Raw genomic sequence first — 24677 nt, 5'->3', positions numbered from 1 at the left:
GATAAGTCAGTAGTACGATCACAATCATCAGCAGGCAGCTGATGTAGCGTTCACTTGTTGTCATAGTTACAGTGATGCCGTGCTGGCCGTTATCTGGCAATGGGAAATTCTTAACAAATCCATGGTTCCAAACTATAAGCCACATCACTGCCAAAATCTAATCACTTGGTCCTTGTGTCATTTCCAACCTTCCCTGAAAATTTCATCCAAATCCGTGAGTCCCTTTTTGAGTAACATTGCACACGGACAGACCGACAGATTCACAGACAAACATATGCCGATCGTCACATAAACTTGGCGGAGGTAAAATGGACCAGCGGATTTTGATGAAATTTTCAGAGAAGATCTGAAATGACACAAGGACTAATTGATTCGATTTTGGCAGTGATGCGGCTTATAGTCTGGATCCATGGATTTATTAAGGATTTCTGTATCGTTGTGAGATAGCAGCACAGTGTCACTGTAGCTATGACAAGAAGTGAACACTACATCAGCTGCCTGCTGATGATCACAATATTGTGATCCTACTGCACATCGACCGTTGCGGACTTATCAGGACTTACCTGTCAGAAACGATAACAGGAACAACTGATTTAATTGTGGCAATGTTTCCGAGTCCCATCTGCCCGCTACATATTTGGGTCACACTATTCGGTATCCGTACACAACATACACATGCATAACACACACCTGTGCTCAACACAAGGTACTTTTTTATTATAGATTTCATCTGTCGGAAATGATTCAATGACTAAGCAGCCTTGGCGGAGAACTGCGCTCTCTGAGTGCTTTTCTTGTTTTATATATGATTGTTAAGCAGACATCTGAAATCCTCAAAGCAGAAAATGTGAATTAGGTTGACTAGTTTTGTCAGAAGGTGGCGCTATGAGCTACACGGTTGTAATAAACAAGCACACAAAATAAAGTCTTGAGGAATTGTTTTTAATGGGGTGAGTTATGGTTATTCTTTCATGTCAGCTGGTATTGACAGTTCCGTGATGACGAAGACAACTAAAGAAAACAGCTGATCGGTCACTTGAGTTCAGTGTTTGCAAAGTCAAAACTCATTCAGAAGAGGTGTTTTCATCTCTCAGTCTGCATTAATCATTTTTCAAAGACATCAAAAACTAATTCAACTGAGCATAAAAATAAATAAAATAAAAAATGTAAAAATGATCTAAATAACGGTTACAATCTTGCAGCAACGGTCACGTTTGAAAACTGTGAAAATTGTGAAATAAAATTACAGCAAATATCTTGTTAAAAAAAAAAAAAAACATTCGGCAAAAATGCAATAATCCAGAGTTTTGATGTGGACAATATTTACAGTTTTGGACAGGTTTTTTTGTTATTTTTTTACAGTCAGCAAGGAAATTAATACTTTTTTTTCTGTAATCTTATAAGATATTATCTGGAATTTAAAAAAGACAAATTCTGTAAAATAACAGTTAAAATAATATTTTGCATTTTTCAAGTCTTTTAATTAATCTTAAAAGAGATAATTTTTAATAATATATTTCTATGAATTAAATAAAATTAAAGTTGTGCAATTTTACAGTGAAATGCTGTCAACGAAGGAATTACTGCCTTTTAAAAATCTAAGTTTTGATGTGGAGATTATTCAGTTATAGCCTTTTTTATAGTCAACACACAAATTAATACTTTTTCTGTGATTTTACCAGATATTATCTGTAATTGTAAGAATTTTTGTCTTTTTTCAATGCTTTTAATTAATCCTTGCACATTTTTTCTATAATAATATGTTTTGCTGATTTAAATACAATGAAAATTGTGTAATTCTGCAGTTAAATGTCATAAAAGAAGAAATTATATTTGTAAAAAAACAAATCTAAAATGCCATTTTTCAAACCTTAATTCAATATTTTTAATTAATCCGTACATATTTTTAATATAACAATAATGATATTTTTTGCAGATTTTTTGGTGCATTTTTTTGTTAAAAGTACTATTTGTAAAAATACAGATTTTTGATGTGTACATTATTTAGTTTTGATCTTTTAAAAAAATACTTAGAATTACTTTTTCCTCTATGATTTTACCAGTTATCTGTAATTTAACAAAGCTTTGCAAAATAACTGTAAGGGGTTTTTTAATTTCTCTTTTTTTTCACGGCATAAAAATGTTTTCGCAGTGTAGGACTTTCTTTTCTTAAATTGCCATTTCCTTTAACCTTTTGTAATGCAATACTTTGACATGTGCCAAAAAATGGGATGGAAACTGAGCTACTGAACCCTGAGAGTTTACAGAGAGCAGCTGCAGCCTCCGCTCCGCTGCATCGCAGCCATCTCATTCGAATATAATGATCCTCAAACTAAAAACTGTTACGGTCTGCATCTTTCCTGGATCTATCGGTTGGAAGCAACCCCATCATCCATCAAACTGACCTTGTCTTTCTGATACAAATCCAAAAATAAATCCCCTTTCTGTTCCACTTGTTCCTCCCAAAAGCGATTACTCCTTTCCCTTCAGCGAGCGGCTCCAGGTTCTCGTACCACTCTGCTGTGATTATGTCTGGGAGGAGTGTTGGATCCTCGTGTCACCTTGGGTCCTCGCTGTTTTCAACTTACAACTGTGCTGGCAGCGGTGCTTCACCAAATACAACAAGTCATTCATTGTGAATTAGCCGTGAAATTTCAGCTCGATTAAAGTAAACAACTTCACTTGATGACTGCTGTAGAATAACTGCTGCTGCTGCCGAGGCCAGAATCGCAGAAAGTCAAACTTTCCGTGTGATGAGGTGAAGGATTTTCTGGAGCACGAAGCCACTTTATCTTTGTTAAAATGCATTCAGATACGCTTTAGTTTGACATACAGCAGGTGGTTTGGGACGGGGAGCGGGAGGTTGTGGTTTCAGGTACGATTTAGTCTCAATTTTGTCGTCCTAAAGCCTCCACCTGGCCTTCAGTGGCAGTCGTCCATGGTTAGAGCTCGGTGGAGGGAAAATAAATGTTTTAATAGCCGTAAAGCGCAACTAGACTGCTGATGCTTCACAAAAAATAAAGTTATTCTGTTCAAATGGAGAATTAGAGAGAGTTTCTGGTCACAACAAATAGTCCAGAGCGTCGATTTTAGTATTAGAGGGAAAGAAAGTGGTGGTTCAGGGTAGATTTTTACATACATATCAGGGCTGCACCTAACTGTTGTTACCACTGTTGATTATTCAGTCCAATATTTGCTTAACACTGCCTGCAGTTCAACTGAAAACTCTGAATTTTTATCATGTGACTGTTTGTCACAGCTGAGACTAGTCATGACTTTGTAGTTGCAGCTAGAAGTCCATATTTAATTTTTGTTTTAAAAGAATTTGGTGCAAATAGTTCTTTTTTTTGAGTTTTTAAATGAGACCTACAGAATAGAGCAAAACTTGAGGGTCAAAGTTCTGCCTCCGCCTGCTGACTCTGCTGATTTTGTGGCTCTTTCTAACTGGAAGCTTCTCATTCTACATCTAGAAGCAACATGCTATTATTTTCACTGCATATTACTTGTGAAATATGTTGTTCAGTGTTTCCCAAAGTTCCAAATGTCTTATTTTATCTATAACGCAAAAATATTTAGTTTACTGTCGCAAAGGGGAAAAAAGGAACGTTCAAAAAGCTGGAATCAAAGAATTAGGTCTTTTTTTTCTTCAAAAATTGCCAAACTGATTTATCGATTATCAAATAAGTTGGCAGTTAATTTAACACTTGACAAAGTAATCAATTAGTCATTGTAGTTCTAGTATTTATGCTAATAAAGACTAAGACCTTTGACTAATAAAGACAAGGTTTAAAAATCTCAAACGAAAACGCACTAGTTTCACAAAAAAGACAGTAAAATTGTGAGATGTCTGTTTTTTTGGCGCATGTCCAACTCAAGTGACATGAGTTTCTTTTACCTCACACATAAAAAAAAGGACAAATTCAGAATCAGGGGCAATTAGGTAAAGTAATGGCAGCAGTGGGATTCGAACCCACGCCCCCATAGAGACTGGAGCCTTAATCCAGCGCCTTAGACCGCTCGGCCATGCTACCATGAAAGTCTGCGTAAGAGCTTCATGTGTTGGACTTGACAGTACAAAATGGCTTTGTTAGGTGTAGGAAGCAAAGCTACCTGGTTAGAGCATGCACATGAGACACGCATGTCAGTATTAAGTGTATTTTAGATCTGCTGTAGTACCTGGTTGTTCCACCAGGTGGGGCCCTTTACTGTTTAGTGAGGTGGAGTTACATGTGTGGTTGCTGACTGCCCTTTCAAAAAGCACACCTCCCTGCTGTCTAACTGCCAGCTGTTGTGTTGATGAACTTGGCAGTGTCAAGCCTTAAAAAGGTGTTTTAGCTTGCTAGCTACCTGGGACTCACGCTAAGATTTTCATGTGCTAACACAGGCAGGGAACTGCTCACAAACTGCAGCTGCTAATGTCTAATGTCTTTGATGGCTAATGTAGCCGACTATCAGTTCAAAAAATTGTTTAACACTTGCGTCCCCTTTTTCTACTACAGGTGGTTAGCGGGTCATGCTAACAGTTGCATTTTATGTGAAAGAAAAAAAAGACAGAACCCTCAAAACTCTGAATTGCAAAGTGTTGTTCTTACTGCAGACCCACTGCTTTAACGTGCGCAAATTGAAACCTCAACGGGCCGTACGTACATGACTAGCTAAAGTTATCATTTAATCATTTAGCAGTCGAGCATTTCAGCTGCTAACGCTTAGGAGCATTTCAACAATTAATCAGTCTTTGATTGTTAACGTAGCCGACTATCAGTTCAGAAAATTGTTTAACATTTACGTCTCTTGTTACTACTACAAGCGGTTAGCGGAACATGCTAGCAGTTGTATTTTATGTTATGGTACTCTTTGAATTGCAAACTGCTTTTAGGTGCATGAATTAAAACCTCAACAGGCCGTACATACATGACTAGTTAAAGTTATTTATTCATTTCGCAGTCGAGTGTTTGAGCTCTAGATTCATCCTGAATGTCCTCCCGTTGCTAGTCAACAGAGTCTGTCCACTGCTTCAGCTTTTCTTCAAACAAATTACAACTTCGATAATTTGGCACAACAACTGCAAAAAATCCAAAGCAGGCTCCTTTTTCTCTTCAACTCACCAATGCGGAATTCCCAGCACTCAGAAACTAATTAGAGAGCCAAAGCTGGAGGCCCGGAGGCAGAAAAAATTATTACACAGCCCGCATTATATGTAACTCCAGACCTATCTCTAGATCTGCGTAGAACTGCTTATTAAACGACATATCATCTGTCATAGAGCAAATCAAATTAAGCAAATTCCACTTCTTTTTTTTTTTCTGTAGGTACAACTGCAGCAGCGTTGCCAAGGGGCAGATAATTTAAGACGGACTCAGAACCTGCAAGAAGATCCAGTCTGGGTTCAGAAGATGTGGGGAGCCAAACCACATAACTACATACATAACTGCAGTACAACCTTCCTTACATACCGCAGTCCTTCTGCTTTGAAGCTTGTGGATTTGAGGAGTTATGAGATGATGAGTCTGAGCTTACGGTCCGAAGATATTATTATATTGTTATTATTAGAGGCTATGATGGGAAAGATGATCCTCAGTCATTGGACAGAGGCAGATGTGTGTCTAAGTATGAGTATTATAGCATATTATTTTTATAGTACTGGATTATACTGCAAATAAATTAATGTTTTTAAACATCTTAATTCAATTTTGAAGAAATTACTTTTGAAAAAGCATTTCTTCCTGTTTCAATAAATAATATTTGATCCAAAAAAATGACAGAATTGTTAAAAATGTGTTTACATGTTAACCCTACAAAACAAAGCTGTAAATAACTAACATTTGTTTGACCGTAAAATTACACTGCTTTACTGTATTGAAATCTTAAAAAATATTATTAAATAGATAGTTGCCATTAATTGAAATAAAATTGATTTATATTGGGTTTGAAAAATGGTAAATAATATTTTAAACTGCTATTTTACACATTTATCCTGAGAATTTCTATTAAAATCAAAGAAAATGTATTAAATTACATGTTGACTGTTTAGAAAACGGGCCAAAACTATAAATAATGTCCACATCAGTAGAAATTTGTTCTATTCAAAGTATGACTATACAACTATACAGTTTTCCTGCATTTAAAACAGCTAAAAATACTATTATTTTACGGGTATTTGCTTATGTTCAGTGGTTTTACAGCTTTTCAGTTACAGTATTGCACTTCTTTAAGCAAATCGTTTCTTGGACCTTTACGACCAGATTTTCACAATTTGTCTTTAGCTGGATTGTTAGTATTTTTTCCAGTGTATATTTATAGTGTTGCATTATTACTTTGAAAATGAATATGTGAATCCAGGATCACTGAAAAACATTTAGAAAACAGTAAAATTAAAAAACTGAGGCCATGCATGCAGAGCTAATTCATTAATTAATAAATATGTTCATGTGCCAAAATCAAAGTAATGAATGATTGTAATTAGTGATTAATCGCTTATTTAACTGGTCTGCTAACATTTTGTTTTGTTTTGGTCCATCAGTAGTTTTCAGATCTTTTAAGTAAAAATATTCCATTACAAGTAAAAGTCCAGCATGAAAAATCTTTCGTGGAACAGTAAAAGTGAAACTAAAAGTCTGCGTTTTGTGGCATCATTTCGTTATTAATAGTTAAACATCAGTGATGTTACTGTTGTAGCTGCTGCAGTTTAAACTACTTTATTTCTAGTTTTATATTCAGCTACAGATGATAAATCTCTAAACATGATTTATTGGTCAGGAAACAAAGAAAAACAAAGTTCTGACGCAAAAATCTGTTTCCAGTTTCTCTGTAATCTTTCTGCTGAGATACTGAATCATTGGAACATTTATTGTAATGTGAGATGTTTAGAGGAAAAATCACTGTTTGTTGGAGCCGTTAACAAGTCAGACATGTGAAATGTGAGTCCGATTACGCACTGATGTTTGGAAGAAGCCAAAAAAAACCACTGGTTTAATCTTTAACAAGGTGTTGTATTTTAAAGGTTTGTCATAAATAAATGTAGTGGAGCAGAAAGTGCAATATGTGCTTCTGAAATGTAGAGCAGAGGAAGGAAAAAGAACTTTAAAATCATGAGTAAATGTACTCAGTTATTACAACAGTTAAACAATTTTTTGTGTTAAGTATCTTAGAAACTATTAAAAAATAACTGAAATGAATCAATAACTGCTCTACTTTGCCATAAAAAGGTGCAAAAATAAAGAAGTCATAATGCAGACTTTTGTTCAAGAAGCACAAGTGACAAAATAATGTGAAAAGAAGAAGAGAAGCGACACCATGAAGCCTCCTGACTGAACGAGCCATATGTTGTGTAGAAGAACTTCTCAGCCACCTTGTTTTGTTGCTACCAGCAGGGTGCTTGTATAAATATCTCTGCCCACCTCACTTATGGCTTTTTGTTCTCTTTCACACAAACCTTGTGTTCATAAAAGAGCTGTGTTTTTCTAAACATTGCAGGTTTTACAAAAGTGACCGTCCAATACAGCTAAATTGAATTCTTATTTATGTCTTCGAAGAAACACATTCTTTTCCCAAAAGTTCGACTGCCACATAATTAGAGCTGCAACAACACTTCGGCAGCTATTAAATCAATCATTAATTACTTTGCTAATTGATTCATTGATTTTGGTAAAAGAAAAAAGTCTAAATTCTCTGTTTCCACGCCCTTAAATGTGAATACTTTCTGTTTCCTTCATCACCTGTGATGGTAAACGTAATATTTTTGGGTTTTGGACGATAAACGTTTGTCATCTTGGGTTCTGAGACACACAGATTGACGTTTTTCACATTTTTTTTTAATATAAACCAAGGAAGTCTGTAGCAGGGAAAAGAACTTGCAGCTGTAGGTGTTGTAGGAAAAGCTTCCAGTTGGAGAGCCACAAAGTTACAGATAGTAACTAGTAAAACCACAGAAAAGAAATATGTAAAAAAAAAAAAAAAAAAACTGTAAATAAAATAAAAAATCCTTAAAATTAAAGTTTAATTGTAATTAAATCTGCAAAAACATTATTAAACGTATATTTGCCTTTAATTCAAAGTCAAAAGGATTGAAAGGACTATAAATCTTAAATTTCAATGTGCTTTGAACTGTAAAATCTAAAATTCATATGTGAATCTATAATTAAAATAACACCAATAACTGGAAAAGTATTGAACACTTGATCTAATAATTATTGGCACCTATCACATGTTTGTGAAAACAATTAATGCAGCAGCTTTCCATCAGTGTTTCTGAGTTAAGACAATTTCTAATGAAATAAAGCTCAACCAACAAACTATACTGAGTTAGAGCAGGGGTGTCAAACATACGGCCCATGGGCCAAAACTGGCCCATGCTTAAGAAATTTCAGGTTATTCCTAATGTTTTTGTAAAAAGATGGCATTTTCAGAACATACTTTTTTGGCAGTAAAGCAACATGAAAAACTTGGATTTTGTGGTTATTTATAGGCTATTATGCTCTGATTTTACAGGTACGGCTGACTTCAGATCAAATTGCCCTGAACCAAGATGAGTTTGACACCTCTAAGTTCGAGGAATTCACTTTTCCTCCCCAATAGAAGTTTTTTTTTTGATTTAGTAAGTAAACTTAATTACCAGTCTTAACTGTCTGAAACTGTCTGAGCATGTCACGATAGACGATTTGAAATGCTGAAAATAAAGTTAAGCCAATTTCATTAAGTTACATCAAGTATTGGAGAAATTTGACTTTCAATTACTCAAAATATTAAGTTGATGCAACATTATTATGTCAACACAACACTTAAAATAATGTTTTCAATGTAAAAGCTTTATCTAAATCAGCAAATTTGATTTTTCTTCATCTTGCAACCATGCATCTAACTGGAATTTGACTTTTTAGCGTGTAGTTGTGCAGGAATGTAAGTTTTAGGAGCCTGGGGATCCTGGGCCGGCAGCTGAGTACACAGTTGTTGCTCTGCGGTGGTAATAATGTGCAGCTCAGTTATAGCTGAGAAAACAGGTGCATCAAAGGCCGCCGGAGGAGGAGGAGGAGGAGGAGGGGGGGAGTCGGGGAGAGGTGGCAGGTAGAGCGGGGGAGGTCTAATTTTTTCAGCCATCACGAATACCTCTATCTCTGCCTTTCTTCTTCTGTCCGCCTACGTCACCGCGCTGCTCCGTGATTGGCTGCGGCGCTGCACCCAGCTCGGAGTTTTACGTCATGATTTTCAGCTCACCTCCATCCCCGGCACTCGCCCCCCTCCATTGTTTCACCAGCTTTTAATAAACTAAAGGGCAGATTCCTGACTGCGGCGAGGAGGGTGGAGGGGTTGCACAGACCTGTCCTCCACACACACACACACACACACACACACACACACACACACACACACACACACACACACACACACACACACACACACACACACACACACAGTTTGGCATGCAGAGTGCCAAAGCTCCTCCACTGTCTACTGACGCCAGCTCCACAAACACACACACTGACTTCCTCTCTCCTCGCACACTCATAGCCTCCCCACGCGCCAGCCTCCTAAAAGCTAAGCTCCTCACTAAATATATCCCCCCCCAGTAAAGATAAGACAAACAGTGTGGATTTGAGAGCAGCGTGCAGCCAATGACAGGCAGCCGTGTGAGCCGCGGCTAAGCTCGTGTTAGCTTTACAATTCAGGCTTCTCAGAAGCAGCCGAGACGGACAGAGGAGGACCTGTCTGGAGGAAGATCGCCTCATTTCTGTGTCTTCAGTGGTGAAAAAGAAGCAGCAACCCCTGAACTCCCGAATCTTCTGTTCTGGAGGAAAAGCACCGAGCTGCAGGCTGGAAGCGACGCGTGAAACTAGATCAATCCTCTATTCAGCTCCAGGCCCGAAGGCGCTCTCGAAAAGGAGTGAGCGAAGGAGTCGTAGGCGTGTTTGTTTTATCGGCCAGGTTTCTTCGGGCAGCTTTCTTCTGTCACATGCTGGCGGGCCGAGGATCCTCTCAATGGCCCGGGCTTCGTGCAGAGCATCCATTTGTCAGAAGCACATTCCTGCGGTGGTGAGACATTGTGAACTGCCTATCGGAGCTTCAACACTGTCCAGATAAATACACTCACAATGGGCCCCAGTGTGTGTGTGTGTGTGTGTGTGTGTGTTTGCATGCATGTGTGAGAATATGAAACACGAGAGCTCAGACACAAAACCGTGCGCCGCTCTGCCAGAGCATTGCTGTCCATCTGCACCTGGCTGAATGTGCAACATTTCAAACACACCTCCTACTCCTCTTCCTCGCCTTCCTCTTCTCCAAACAGTCCGAAGGTGATTTTTGGTCTGAGATGAGGATGCAGACGAGAGAAGAAAAAAAAACCCCACAGACACACACTTTCTTACCGGCTGCGCAAACTGTTTCTCGTCTGGTGTCGCTGGAAGTGGAGAAGGATGTCTGCAGGGATGTTTGCATCACTCCGTCTCCTTCTCCTTCTCTTCCTCCCTCCTGGGTTCAGACTCTCTCAGTCTCACCTCCTCCGGCCCTGTTTCTCTCTCACACATCTCAGTTTCATTCTGTTTCTCCTATTTATTGTGTCCTTCTCCGAGTCTCTTTCTCAGATGTTTCTCCCTCCTACTTGGGCTGTTTCTCTTCCCCCTTTCTCATTATCCCCCCCCAGCCTTTTTGTAGTCACTTCATTTTTCATTTAAACACCTTCTTGCTCTCTCGTTCTCACACACTTGCCTCTCCTCCTCCGTGGAATGGAAGTGGTAGCTGGTCTCCTCCTCCTACCTACCTACCACAGAGGCTATTATATCTGTCATCATCTCCTTCCAGCCTCAGCCAGCAGCCTCGGGGTCCAGCAGAACAGGCCAAGTCAATCACACACTCACGGATATGAACACACACACACACCTGTAAAACGCATATTCCTACACATCCGAAGTTATTCGCACCGCTATTAACCTCGCGCTCTCCCTACGAGCCCGCTGAGCTCCGCTGTCCTTCCAGCATCTCTGTCAGTGCCTGATTAGCCAATCCAGCGGCGCCAACACAAACATGTTTCCTCCTATTACACATCGTGTCACACACCGCGTCCTAATCACAACCACTTGCGCTTTCTGGACTCAGGCGGAGCAGAGAAGACCTGCAAGGAGGGAGGAATGTGCACCTGAGCTCAGGGATGTGCAGCCGACGAGGAAAAGTGAGTCCAAGTGTCACTCCAGCAAACAAGCATCAGATTATCTCACGTCCGAGTGAATTGTCAAATCTAGACTATACTTGCAGCTAATGGAAAGATGAGAAGAAGTGGATCTAGAGGTTCTTACCTTGAGCGCCCGGCAGCAGAAAGACAGCAGAGGCATCCACAGAGGCTGCATGCAACACTGGATTTGTTGTTCAACTATTGTTTCCCAGCCAGCTCCTCTCTCTCTCTCTCTCTCTCTCACACACTCTGATTGTCTGAGCTACTCTCTCCTCCCTCGGTGTCTCTCTCACCTCCCTCTCCCCCTCACTTTTCCTCAAACAGGGAAATCTCCAGAAAGAGGAGCAGCAGCAGCAGCAGCAGCAGCAGCAGCAGGCTGGATGCTGGTCTGCCTGTGAGGACGCTCGTCACATGTGGATCGTGACACAGCAATCGTATATCATACGCCCTTTCTTTCTCTCTCTCTCTCTCTCTCCCTCTCTCTCTCCCTCTCTCTCAGACACACCAGCTGACGCACCGACACGCTCCACAGCAGCAAATGGGAATTCCAGGCCTGGACGGCTCTGCTCGGCCCATCAGGAGAGAGCTGACCAAAAGCTGCAGCCAGTTTTACGAGGTCAGGGTTATAAAACTGTTAGCAGATTTAGTTTATTTAAAAACAACTGGCCCTCGTGGCCCTTGCTCTTCACGCGCTTTCTCCTGCTGAGGGGGGTGTGCAGGTGGGTGAGGAGGGGGGAAGATAAGAAGAAGAAGAAGAGTTAAACTCACCTCAGAAATCTCCTCCTGACGGGAGCCTCTCTGCTGTAATGCTGCTGAGATCTTCTTTTACCTGCAGGCAAAATGATTGAGTATCTTGAATATGTCAGCGTAAGAAGAAGAGAAAACAAAGCATGTTCAGCTTCACTCATCCTGAACGTTTTTCGTTTGTTCCAAATCACAACCAAATGAAGAGTTAACTCTCTGAACCCCAAGCAGCTTCTGGGCAGGTCTTTTTTTTTTTTCGCTCCTGTCACATTTTTCCACACAGTGGGTTCATTTTTCACTGCAGTATAAAGTCCTGCACCTCTGTGGAAACAGAACGACCATGACTAGAAGTGGAGAAAACTCAAAAATGTCTCCTGTAAAGTATGACATAGTTAAGATGTCACGAATCAGAAAAAAGACAGAAATGAAAGCTGACTTTCTTGGATTATTTGTCTGAGAAAAATTTTTAAACTTTGGAACATATCCAACATTTTCCTACTTCCGACTTCTACATACTTTAGGCTATTTAACTATTCTATTTACATTTTTACAACCTTTACAAACACAAACTCAGCACAGTAACTCTAGAAAGATGTTTCACCATGTTGAATGTATCATCCAACTACTTGCTCCTCTGTTCACCATTTCTGAGCCATGTTGCATTTATTTGACTGATCCAGTAGGTTTTATTTTCCTCTTCATCTCTCTTGTTGCCTCCTCTCTGCTCTGTGGAAACACTGCCTGCAGTTCTGCCTAAAACTTACTGAATTTTTGTCATGTTCATGTTGGTCATGGCTGAGAACCCTGACCTGTAGAATAAAACGATTTAGATGAGAAATCATAATTTAACCTTCAGATTTGGTTATTTTTCCTGACAGAACCGTATGTCGCACATAACATGATTTAAACATCATGGAAAGTTGATAATCTGATGATTCCTAATGTTTACACAGTGCCTTTCGCTGATAAATTGCGTAATTTTGGTGCTTTTTTTTTTCTTTTTTTCTTTTTTATAAGAAAATGTGCTTTATAAATCCACCAGCAGGTGTTGGGCTTCAGACAGTTAAAATACCAAACACTTCATGAGCATTTAAGTCCAAAAAATCCAATGATTTCATCACTCATGTTTTTAAAAATACACAGGACCCAGTAGGTCACTTGGAGGATATTTCATTTTTGCATATTTGTCTTCATCTGTAAATAATTACGTGGCTGTGTCATGCCTGTATGTTTGGAAATAATGAAAACAACAGCAATATAGCCCAGATCCAAACGGTAACAGCCTCATCCATCATTCTCAAATGGCTCAATATGAGGACAGACAGAGCGAAAATATAAAAAGGGACAAACTACGAGGAACGGAAAGCTAAAAACGAAGGTTATCCTGAGAGCCATGCCTTCTCTGTGACTACAAACGGCAGCCAATTTATTGCGATATATTACATCAGTCGCTCCCTGCATTTCTGGACTGTTTGCAGTTTGGATGATTTATCAAAAAAGTTACCAAAAGAAGCGGTGCAACTGGAAAAACTGACACCGACAACACAGATATAAGAAGAATAGAAGATGCAGCCAGACAAACAAGTCACGTCTTTTACTGCCTGAGCACTGAGGACACATTTTTTTCTATATGTTTCTCCCAGACACTGAGTGGGAGGTGAGGTTTGGGACCAGACAACAAGACAAACTCATGCATTTTTCAAAGCCTGATTAAATAAGGAAACAGTGTGGGAATAACAGCGAGAGAAAAAAGAGAAAAAAAGGTGAAAAAGAATAACATGAGCTGCGTGAGGCCGACAGCACATGTTCAGACACTTATTACATCGAGCACAAACACACAAACACACACATGTCCTGGTATGCGGGAGTTGAAAACTCTCCGGGGAAATAAGGGGAGCAAGCTGAACCACACTAAGTAGGGCTTAGTGGGTCAAAAGTTTAAGAAGCACAATTACCTGAAAGACCTCGGCTGACCCCCAAATTTCTCACCTTCTGTTCCCTCACGCACACACGCACACGCACACACACACACACGCACACGCACACACACACACACACACACACACACACACACACACACACACACACACACACACACACACACACACCTTCGACAGAGGCGATTTACAGCCGGCAGCAGGAGAGGCTGAAAACTTATCCACCACCAACAGCCTCCTGGAGAGAAAGGGAGAGCGAGGGACCCACGTCAGCACAGTTTGTATTTTGATTACACTTTCAGGCCTTGTAAATGATCACCGCTGCGAACAGTGTCAAATTAAATGGTCATAACTCACCTGGACAGAGTCTGACCGCCTCTCCTCTGCGTGCTCAGCTTGTGTCCACATGAGAGGTGGTGACAGGGAGTAAATGGCTTCAGATAATGTATCATAATATCACATTAAGAAAGCCTTCGGCCCAAGCCAAATGTGAATCCCATATGCGGAGAGGGACGAGGGTGGGGTGAGAAGGAGGCAGGGAAGAAGCCAGCAGGATGTATTGAGGGAAAGCAGCTGAAACGCTGGGATGACAAACCGCCACAAAAGCAGAATTCTGACAACTTGCACAAACTCCTTCACTTTCTGTGGCCATTAGGTGCTAAATGGACAGTAATAAAAAGTAAAGCAATGTTGCGGCTACGGGGCAGCTGCTGACAGGTGACTTGCCTCATAAGATTATGATAAACTCCTTACTTACGCCACTCTTCAGGCCCATTTGTGGGGTAATGTCATGGCCCGGTGAGCATTTTGGAACGTAGCCTGTAGCCGCAGGTTCGGGTTGCGCCGTGGTTACATCAGCGTATAAGCCAATGACTATTAGGAGGGTGATGTGACAGATGTCCCAGTCCTGACGGAGTCCCACCTTGGCTGTAGGCAGTCTGGTCCTTCAACATCTGAGCTGTGACTGGAGCTGACTGGACCTGAGTCATCTCCCCATCAGGACGGGATTAACAGGGCAGGGTCACATCACAGCTCCGACACCAGCCATGTTTATCTCTGTCCAGGAATTTAGGTCGAGACAACAGCAGAACTCTGATTCCTTATCTGAAGAAATATATATGGGTCATTTCAGAATTGGAGGACATTTGGGCTTCAAAATTTTTGCAAAATACAGATTGTCTGACAATTTTCTGCTATATTTTCATCAATAATAGGTAATAAACTATCAAAGGCTTGATTGGCTCAGCTTACACATCAGTGGTACCATTTTTATTCCATGTTTTATGTGTTGTTTGCTAACCCTACTCTAATCACAGTAGCAGGGTTGCTAATCCATGCTAATGTGATCTTTTTCTCAGCAGTAGAAGCTAGATATTTAGCTGCTGTTACTGCTGACCAAGAGGACAAACTGACTGATGGAAAACAGTCCAAAGAATTAGTCTGATCCTGATAATATGAGGTAGAGTGAGACGTTCAAGCAACGCTGACAATCTTATGAATATATGAAAACTAGAAGAGAGGACATACCTTTGCTCTACCCATTCTTTTGGAAAAGAGTTTGAAGATGTTACTTCCAGCGATTCATGTGATTCACTGTTTTCTTCTTCTTCTACCAGCTAAAAAGGTTATGCTAACAGGGTTGTTGTGGGACACGTGTTCCATGTATAATAATTATTATTTTAAATATTATGTTGGCTAAAAAAATGTTCCCACAATTACAAGAGATATCAATGAAAAAAATAACATCAAGAAAGGAGATTTAAATTTCATTTTAACTGTTTTATGGGACAAGAGAAAAATGGCATTTTAGGAGGAACTCCAGACTTATTCAGTATTTTCAAAAACATTTTCAAACATTCTTTTCCATTTTCTTTAGATTTGGTCTCAGGACAAGAAAATTTCCACAACAACTTCATGTTTTAGTATTTTGTATATGGATTATTTGAAATTTGATGGGTGGAATGTAAAATGTTCTCCAATTCTAGAATGACCCATAACTATCTCAGCTAGACTTTTTCTTTCAAGCTGTCACCACTATTTTTTCAGACTATACAGTGCTGTGAAAAAGTATTTCTCACACTTAAGTGCTACTTCACAATGCTGACAGGTTCTGTTTAAGTGATGTTTAGGTCCAACAAGCCTGGCAGTAGTCATACCAGGGTGTGGATGGTGAAATTGAACCCACCTGCCAAATGGATATGGTCATTTGGTAGATTGGCAACTAAGGGGGTAATTACTTTTTCATATAGGGCAAAATGGGCTGGACAGCATTGTTCCTTCAATAAATGAAATCATGATATAAAAACTGCATTTTGTGTTTTCTTGGGTTATCTGCCTTGTATATTAAAATTAGCCTGATGATCTGAAACATTTACGTGAAACAAATAGGCAAAAATAGAAGGTATTTGAAGATATTTCGCAACACCGTTTGCTACCAATGTTTACTTCTCAGAATGGCCTGAAACCTGCTCTGAATCACTGGAGAAACTTTTTTTACCTGACAAAAAAAAAAAAAAAGATCCAAGAGCTATTATCTGTAAGTAGAGTCTTCATCTCGCAATACAAAGTTCCATTTCCAAGAAAAATATCAAGATGTTTTCATTGGCTTTTGGTATTTCCTAATGTTACAATTTTTTAGTTTTTTATGTTAAACTTTGATCTTATCATGTTTTGATTCAGATTTTGCCTTGATGTAGTAATTTAGGGTGACCAAACGTCCTGTTTTCCCAGGACATGCCATGTTTTCATGTCCTGTCCTGGACATCCTGGTTGTTTTTATAAAGTGATGAAAATGTCCTGGTTTTCATTGTTTTTCATTGGGCCACTAACCCAAGTAAACTTCGAGTACCAGTTGAGTATCTCATTGCCGAGTGTCCTGGTTTTAGGTAATCAAAATCTGGTCACCTTAAATAATCTATTCTCTCTTTTTTTTTTTAAACAAATGTATTGCTTTTTGCATTTATTTCGTTGCTGCCTGACTGCTAGCGTGCAACACTTTGGTCAATTCTGATGTTTTAAAATGTGCAATATAAATAAACTTGATTTGATGATAGAGATAAGGTGACAATATGCCAAAAAAAAATCACAATTGTTTCAACAAGTTTCTGCTTATCTGAAGAATTAAATTTCAGCATATTTAAGACTTTATCTCTGTCTTTTCAGACTTTATTCTGCCAGCATTTACTTCCTATAAAAATGGGATTCCAAATGACCTGAAACCAATCAATCAGTCACTGGAGAAACCTTTTTTTAACTTGACTGAAAAAAAATGTGACCCACGAGCCATTATCTGTGAGTAGAGCCTTCTTTTTACAATAAAAAGTTCCTCTTCCGCTGATATTTCCAAGAAAAATATCAAGATGTTTCAATGGCTTGGTATTTCTTAATGTTATTAATATATATATATATATATATATATATATATATATATACATATATATATATATATATATATATATATATATATATATATATATATATATATATATTTACACTTTTTTATTATTCTCTCTTTTTTTTTACAAATGTATTGCTTTTTGCACTTATTTTGTTGCTGCCATTGTTAACATGTGCAGCACATTAGTCAACTCTGATGGTTTTTAAATGTGCATTATTGATAAACTTGATTTGGTTTGATGATAGAAATAAGGGGTGAATGATATGCGAAAAATCACAATTTATCTGAAGCATTAAATATCTCAGTCAGTCTTATTCTTTCATTGAAGGAGAGCCTATTTCAAGAGTTTACCTCTATCTTTTCAGGCTTTCTTCTACCACTGTTTTTCTCTCAGGATGGCCTGAAACCTGCTCTTAATTAATCACTGGAGAAACAATATTTTGTCTTGACAGAAAAAAAAATTAGATCCCAGACCTATTAACTGTGAGCCTTCTTCTTGCAATAAAAAGTTCTTATTCCACTGACATTTCCAAGAAAAATCTCAAGATGTTTTCAATGGCTCTTGGTATTTCCTAATAGTCTATTTAGTATTTAGTATTTATTTTGTTTTAAACTTTGGTATTATAACTTATGTTGTTTTGATTCTGACTCTGATTTTGCCTTGTTTTAATATTTTACACTATTATATTCTCTTAAACAAATTGAAACAGGTTGCTTTTTGCACTTGTTTTGTTGCTGCCTGACTGCTAACATGTGCAGCACTGTGGTCAACTCTGATGGTTTTTAAATGTGCAATATAAATAAACTTGATTTGACTTGATGATGGAGATAATAATTGCCATTATTTCAACCAGTACTGCAATCATGATATCAGTCACAATCATGTCTGCATTACTTTTCCACTAAAAAAATAAGCTCCCTTACATCTGGAGAGTATGATTTGCAGCATCTCTGTAGCACCACGATGCTTCATTTCTAATGGTATTTTCTGACACATTACCTTCATCACGAAGCTGCAGCTGCTGTGATTTGGATGCTGCACTTCAACATACTGCAAATTAATTAATATTTTGATGAACTGTTCCTTCCTAATAGCAATGCCGATACCGTGCCATGTTATCAATGAATAACCGCTTAATCGTTGAAATAGACAGTTTTCCATATGCTGATAAAACCATTTTTAAACATTGACAGTTAATGTTTGCCAGAAAAACAGCTCAGTTACATTAGGAATGTGAAGAACGGTTAATGTAAACACCAGGTTATTTGAATGATAAATGAAACAGCAGAAAAATAATTACTTCATTTTAAATTGCTTTTCAACAATTGCTCCAACAAAATCCAAAATATTAAAAACTGCAAACGAGCTGCGGTTTTCCACAGTAAATAACCTGTAAAGGGAATAACGTCTCCATGGTGGCTCGATATCAAAATAATCCTCACAGCTGATCTATATGATGCAGTAACTTATTCATCGCTGGAAATGGCTGCTCAGCTGGAACAGATGTCCACAAATACTGTCGCAGCAACTTCATCAGTCCAGGAAATCTGTTAGTTTTTACTGCCACCTCCAAAAGGGATTTATACTCAGAGCAGAGTGTTGCCAACACACTTCATCACTTTAATGTTTCTGGAAGCTTGTGATCAGAGTCCTGCTGTTCCTAAACTTTAGCATCGTCTCTGCTGACAGAAACTCCCGGCCAGTGTTAGCATTTGAATTTGCTAGCTTAGCATTGGCATGAGCCTCCGGTGGCTAGCTACACCAGACAGCCACCAGACACCTTTTTACAACGTGATGTTGCAGAGTTCATCAACATGACCGCTACAGTTAGCAGCTAGACAGCACGGAGGTGTGGTTGTTTTATGGGTGGGCAGCAAACACACATGTAACTCCATTTCACTGAACCGTAAACGATGGAACAACCAGGTACGATAATAACTCGACAATACTTTTACTGACATGCATATCCTTCATCTTCCACCTTATTAAATAATATGTTTGAATTGTTTAATTATTAACAACAATTAATCTGTTTACAATTTATCATTATAATCTCTACTTACTACCAAATTTTATCCAACGACCACATCCTTTACTAAGTACATTAGCTTGTGCGGTTTCAGTTTGTGTTCATAGCTAGCATGTTTTTGTTGTAGGTACATATGGGTGACTTGTGGCTTATAGGTGGTCAGCAAACACGGCTAACTACACAGCATTAAACAGTAAGTGGCTCCACCTGGTGGAACAACCAGGCACTACAACAAATCTACAAAACTTTTACTACCATACATGTCCTTTATCTTCTGCCTTATATATTAATGTGTTTTAATGGAATAAATTATTGACCGTAATTAATCAATTAATATTTTAATCTTTTAAATCTGTACTTACTACTATAGTAGAAAAAATAGTCTGTGGAGTTTCAGTTTGTATTCTCGGCTAGCATGTTCTTGGCATAGGTGCATTTATTTTATGGATGACCAGCAAACACACCTGTAACTCCATCTCCCTAAACAGTAAGAGGCTCCAACTGGTGGAACAACCAGCTACTACAACAAATCTACAAAACTATTACTGACATGCATGTCCTTTATCTTCTGCCTTATCTATTAATACGTTTTTAATTGATTCAATTATTAACATCACTTAATCAATTCCTATTTTAAATCTATTTTAATCTTTTAAATCCTTACTTATTACTGTAGTAGAAAAAAAGTAATTTTCCAAAGCCAAGAACAGCATCTTTAACTAATTACATAAGTCTGTGAGGTTTTGGGTTGTGTTCACGGCTTGCATGTTCTTGGCATAGGTGCATTCATTTTATGGACGGCCAGCAAACACACCTGTAACTCCATTTCCCTCAACAGTAAGAGGCTTCACTTGGTGGAACAACCAGCTACTACAACAAATCTAACGCATGTCCCTTGTCTTCTGCTGTATCAGTTAATATATTCTAAAATTGATTACATGATTAAAAACAGTTGATTGATTACTAAATCATTAAATTCCCTGTCTGTGACAAAACACAAAGCTTTGGACTGACTGATGCCACATAAAGATATTCATTCTTCATTTGGAAGATTGATTTTCAGCTTTATTTTAAGCTACATGAGAAAAAATGGAAGCCAGCTATAATTTTGGGAGATTTATGTGGACCGGTGAGCAACAGAAAAACAGGCATGTTTGCCTCCGAAATGGTCTCCACTGGGAGCCAAACGTCTGACAAAAATAGTCCCATAGTTGTAATTTACAGCTGGTGTAGAATAACTTTCTCTGTTCTTGACCAGGTAAAGTAATGTCACAGCAGCTGCCAAAGACAAACGATGTTTGATGAGCCTAGCAGGTCTGGTTATGGAGTTCAGGGAGAAACACAGTTAGCCAGTGTAAGCGCTCAGAATGAAGGGATAATGTCTAGCGCAGGAATAAAACGCTGGTATCAAAGAGAAACCACACGTCTCAGATAACGATGAGGACGCATTGAGGGCGGACCACAGTGTAGTAATGACCTTAACACTCATTTAAACACAAACACACACGGTCATGTGCATAATATTGCATGTGGAATGAGAACAACACCCCTGGGTGAGGGGTTCATGGAGAGAGATGGGGATAAAAGAGAGAAAGTGAAAGACACAGGGAGATATGGAACAATAAGAGAGCAGCTAAGTGTTTCCCCATGTGCACCTGGGGCAGTGGCTGACCCTGTAAAGAGAGGTCTAAGCCTTAGTCCTCGCTGCTTCCACCCCGCTCTCACTGCCAATGCCCATAGACACCGAGGAATCACTGGAATGAGGGAGAGCAGCCAAAAACAGTCCACTACAATCTCTTCATCTCTATAGAAGTGCCGTTTCAGAGGGCCTCCAGTCTGGTGCAGCGCTTAACAAGCCGCTCCGTCTCTACAGCCCTTCTGGGACGGTGACGGCATCCAACACCAACGGACTTCTTCATGAGGAGGAGCCAGCAGGTACGTGGACACCAGTCTTAGCTGATTCACTTCACAACAAGAGTCTGTTTTGTACGTGCAAAGTTAAAAGTAGACCCACAAAAATATCTCCCGTCTTGCAAAAGCTTAGGCACCGTTTGAACCCAGCTATTATTCAGACTGACAGGTTTCAATCACACTAACAAACACCAAACAACAAGTCAATGGAGGTAATTTGTCTCCTACCAAAATGGGAAAACTTTTCTTTCACAGTTACCTGATGTGTGTTTACCTCTTAAATATATGGTCATATTTAGTACATTATTGGTTAATTACCACAGGACAATGGCAGGAAAAGCTTCCACTGTTACCCAATAACTCAACTATTTAAGGCTGACTACATAGTAGGTTGGAAAGGACTCAAATATAATTACATACTTCTGAGGAAACACCTTCTCTATTTCCAATCAATCCAAGTTACAATTGTAGTTTTCAAAGGTTTGTGTTGGGAACATGCCAAGTTTAATCATGTGCAATAATAGAAGACATGTTTCCTAGGAAGTATGTTATTACCAATCCAAACCCATTATTAGGAGGCTAAAAGGAGGGTTTACTGGTAAAGTCATTGATTCTCGTACAGTACACTGTATTGTCAAATTTAGTGAATATATCCTTATTATTAGTTGTCTGGTTTGTGTGAGTGATGTAAAAGTCCAATGTTCATTCACAGGCTTTGTTAATAGGAAACAAACAATGTGGTTCTCACTGATCTATACAACATCATTCCAGCGCGTCCTGTTGATATCCGAGCTCATGTTCAAGCCACGTGCTAAATATCTAAATGTCAGCATTGTTCCTCCAGAATCTCAGGCCACATCCACACTATTATGTTTTCATTTTGAAAGGCCTACCGTATACAGGACTCTGAAAACCCCTAAAACAGAGAATTTTAGAAGTGCTGCTGACTTTAGTTGGAAAATTTGTTGTCATTTGGACGGGTAGAAGCTTAGAAAGGACCGGAAAGCAAGAAGCAGACACACAAGTTCACTGTCTGATTCGTCATTTTCCTATGACTCGACTGATTGCCAGAAGTAAACAAAAACACAGGATAGAGCTCAACAATAAATCAATTTGTCAATTTTTTGTCAACTGCTAAATTTTTTGCCAACTATTTTTATAATCGATTAGTCATTTTGACTAATTCTTAAAGATGAAATGTCAAAGTTCTCAGATTTCAGCTTCTTAACTGTGAATATGTTCTGGTTTCTTTCCTCCTCTGTGACAGTAAACTGATTTGTTGTTGTTGTTGTGGACTAAATAAGCCATATGAGGAGGACATCTTGAGCTCTGGAAAACACAAATTACCAAATCATAAGAATGGACAATGAAAATACCCACAGGTTGCTGCCCTAGTAGAATATGAGTGGTTAATTCAATATAGATAATAAATGACAGGTGTTGCTGAGCTTGTAATCTGTGCTGGTTGTTGTGCAGTTGAGGAATTCTCTGGTCTTACTTTTCATTATTGCTGTTCTGACTCTGTTGTGTTTTCTACAACTACTTACATGCTTCGTTCTGCATGCCGAATGTATGAGAACAGTCATGAAAAATGCATTTTAGGTCACATTAGTATGCAAAGATATAATCACTGAAATTGAGCAAATAAACTTGTCTGGATGCAGGTGTTAAAATGTCTTAAAATGAAAATATATTAAAGCAGATATAGCCACTGAGTTTTACCTTTTAACCTTTAGGAAAATGAGATGTCTTGGCTATTATTGCATGGGTTGCCAAGAAACTGTCTACAGATCTTCATGACTTCACAAGATGTCTCTAATGATGATATACTTAACTTCAGTTATAGATCCAATGCATGCAAAACTAATGACATTTCCATCCGTTTTATTTGTACTGTGTGAAAATGCTAGCATGATTAACGAAGAAGATAAACATGGGGAACATCATGCCTGCTAAACATCCACACTGTAACCATGCTAGCACGCTAATGTTAGCACTTCACAGCTTCACATAGCTGCTTATATGAGTGTGTTCCAACACCCGCGCTATACATACTGTATGGTACGTCAAATAAAGATTTATTACGTCCCTGATATATAGAATGTCAAAAGCAACGTGCCAAAAATACCTCGATGTTGTACTACATCTGGTCACATTGCAGTTCGCAGGCCAACACGTTGACCCACAGTCTTACAAACGTCATGGTGTGTTGTGCGAGCATGAACACGCTTTCGCCGCCAAGAGCACACAAACAGATGACAACTCATTTCACACTAGAGACTGCAGTGGATATATGAGCAGGATGGTCAAAACTTAAGGCGCAATATTATGATGAAATAGTATGTCCCAGCTGTACGCACAGTGCATGCAGCAGTGCATACTCTGTCAGGGCGGCTGCAGCATGTACTGAAAGAAAAAAGGATTTGGAATACATTCTTGGTTTGTAACGCATGTTTTTTATTTAAATAAACACATTACGGAACCTCAAAGACTTTCTAAAATTAGGGTTTTAAATTGAAGGAAGCAACCAAATTAAAACATGATACCAGCAGGAGTGTATTTAGAGCTAACAGTGGGGCCAAAAACCGCTGCTTTGGGGGATGAATTTGGAGAAAACAACATCTGAACGCAGGTGCTCTGTGATGTGAGAGCGTCTTCCAGGTTGAAGATTTGTTGTCATGAGAAAAGAAAGGCAAGCCGCCAGTAAACAGAAACTTTCCCCCTCCTGTTCTCAGATATCTGTTTAGTCTTCATAGATTAGCCATGACTCCATCAGACTTGCATTAAGCCATCCACGCACGCTAACACGCACGCACGCACACACACATTCGCACGTGCACAACTCGCTCAGATCCTCTTCACCCCCTGAGACGTTTGTGAGTTTCCTGCATATCGGTTTTTACAGTGCAGCGGCCCTGAGCGGAGCAGCAGTAAAGCAGAACGGAGACAAAACAAGGGATTCTTTACAGCCAGCCTCCATGTTCTGTTTGTGCTGAGCAGAGGCAACAGAAAGCAAACCACAAAACAACACAACACATGCTGAGGGCAGACATGATGAGGGAGGGGGTTTCAGGACAGCTTAATCCCTGCGTTGGTACAAACTTTGATTCACGTGTTCGTCAACGTGATGCTTAACAGGGATGATGCTTGAAGACGGCCTCATATGGACCGTACAAATCCAATGAAAGCAAAGAAACTATCATATAAATTTACAAAACAATGAATTTAGATTAGTTTTAAGAGTCTGGCCTGTCTCTTATGTTTTGGCAAACCTACCAGAAAAATATTCACTTGCCGTAAATGCAGCAGAATTTAATCAGACTGTATGAGTCAGACAACCACCAGGATGACCTTGTATCTTGAAAAATACTCTGCATTCAAGGTTAAAGCTTGCAATATTCTTATTGGAGATAATCTCAACGAAAGTGCCAGTTCTTTACTCATGCCCCTGTCTGTTTCTGCAAAGAATCAATGGATTCGTCTAGAAAACAACAAGCAGA

At 39.0% G+C, this 24677-nt stretch overlaps 1 protein-coding gene and 1 non-coding gene across 4 annotated transcripts in view; both read right to left on the bottom strand.

Annotated features, from left to right (window-relative positions):
• The window catches only part of ndp (norrin cystine knot growth factor NDP), a 29837-nt gene extending 17787 nt beyond the window's left edge, over positions 1 to 12050 (bottom strand). Inside the window, exon 1 of one of the 3 annotated variants that reach the window (XM_035944875.2) lies at positions 11927 to 12050. The gene's annotated coding sequence lies outside the window, so the exon portion shown is untranslated. Of the gene's footprint in view, positions 1 to 10358; positions 10863 to 11282; positions 11566 to 11926 lie in introns of those variants that run through there. The other 2 variants (XM_023263143.3, XM_023263142.3) reach the window with 2 other exon arrangements.
• trnal-aag (transfer RNA leucine (anticodon AAG)) lies at positions 3950 to 4031 on the bottom strand. Its single transcript has one exon. It is a non-coding gene; the product is annotated as a tRNA-Leu (tRNA).
• Positions 12051 to 24677: the final 12627 nt, after the last annotated feature.

This window comes from Amphiprion ocellaris, chromosome 11, assembly GCF_022539595.1.
Source record: "Amphiprion ocellaris isolate individual 3 ecotype Okinawa chromosome 11, ASM2253959v1, whole genome shotgun sequence".
NCBI lineage: Eukaryota > Metazoa > Chordata > Actinopteri > Pomacentridae > Amphiprion > Amphiprion ocellaris.
This window is presented reverse-complemented; position numbering and strand designations above follow the sequence as displayed.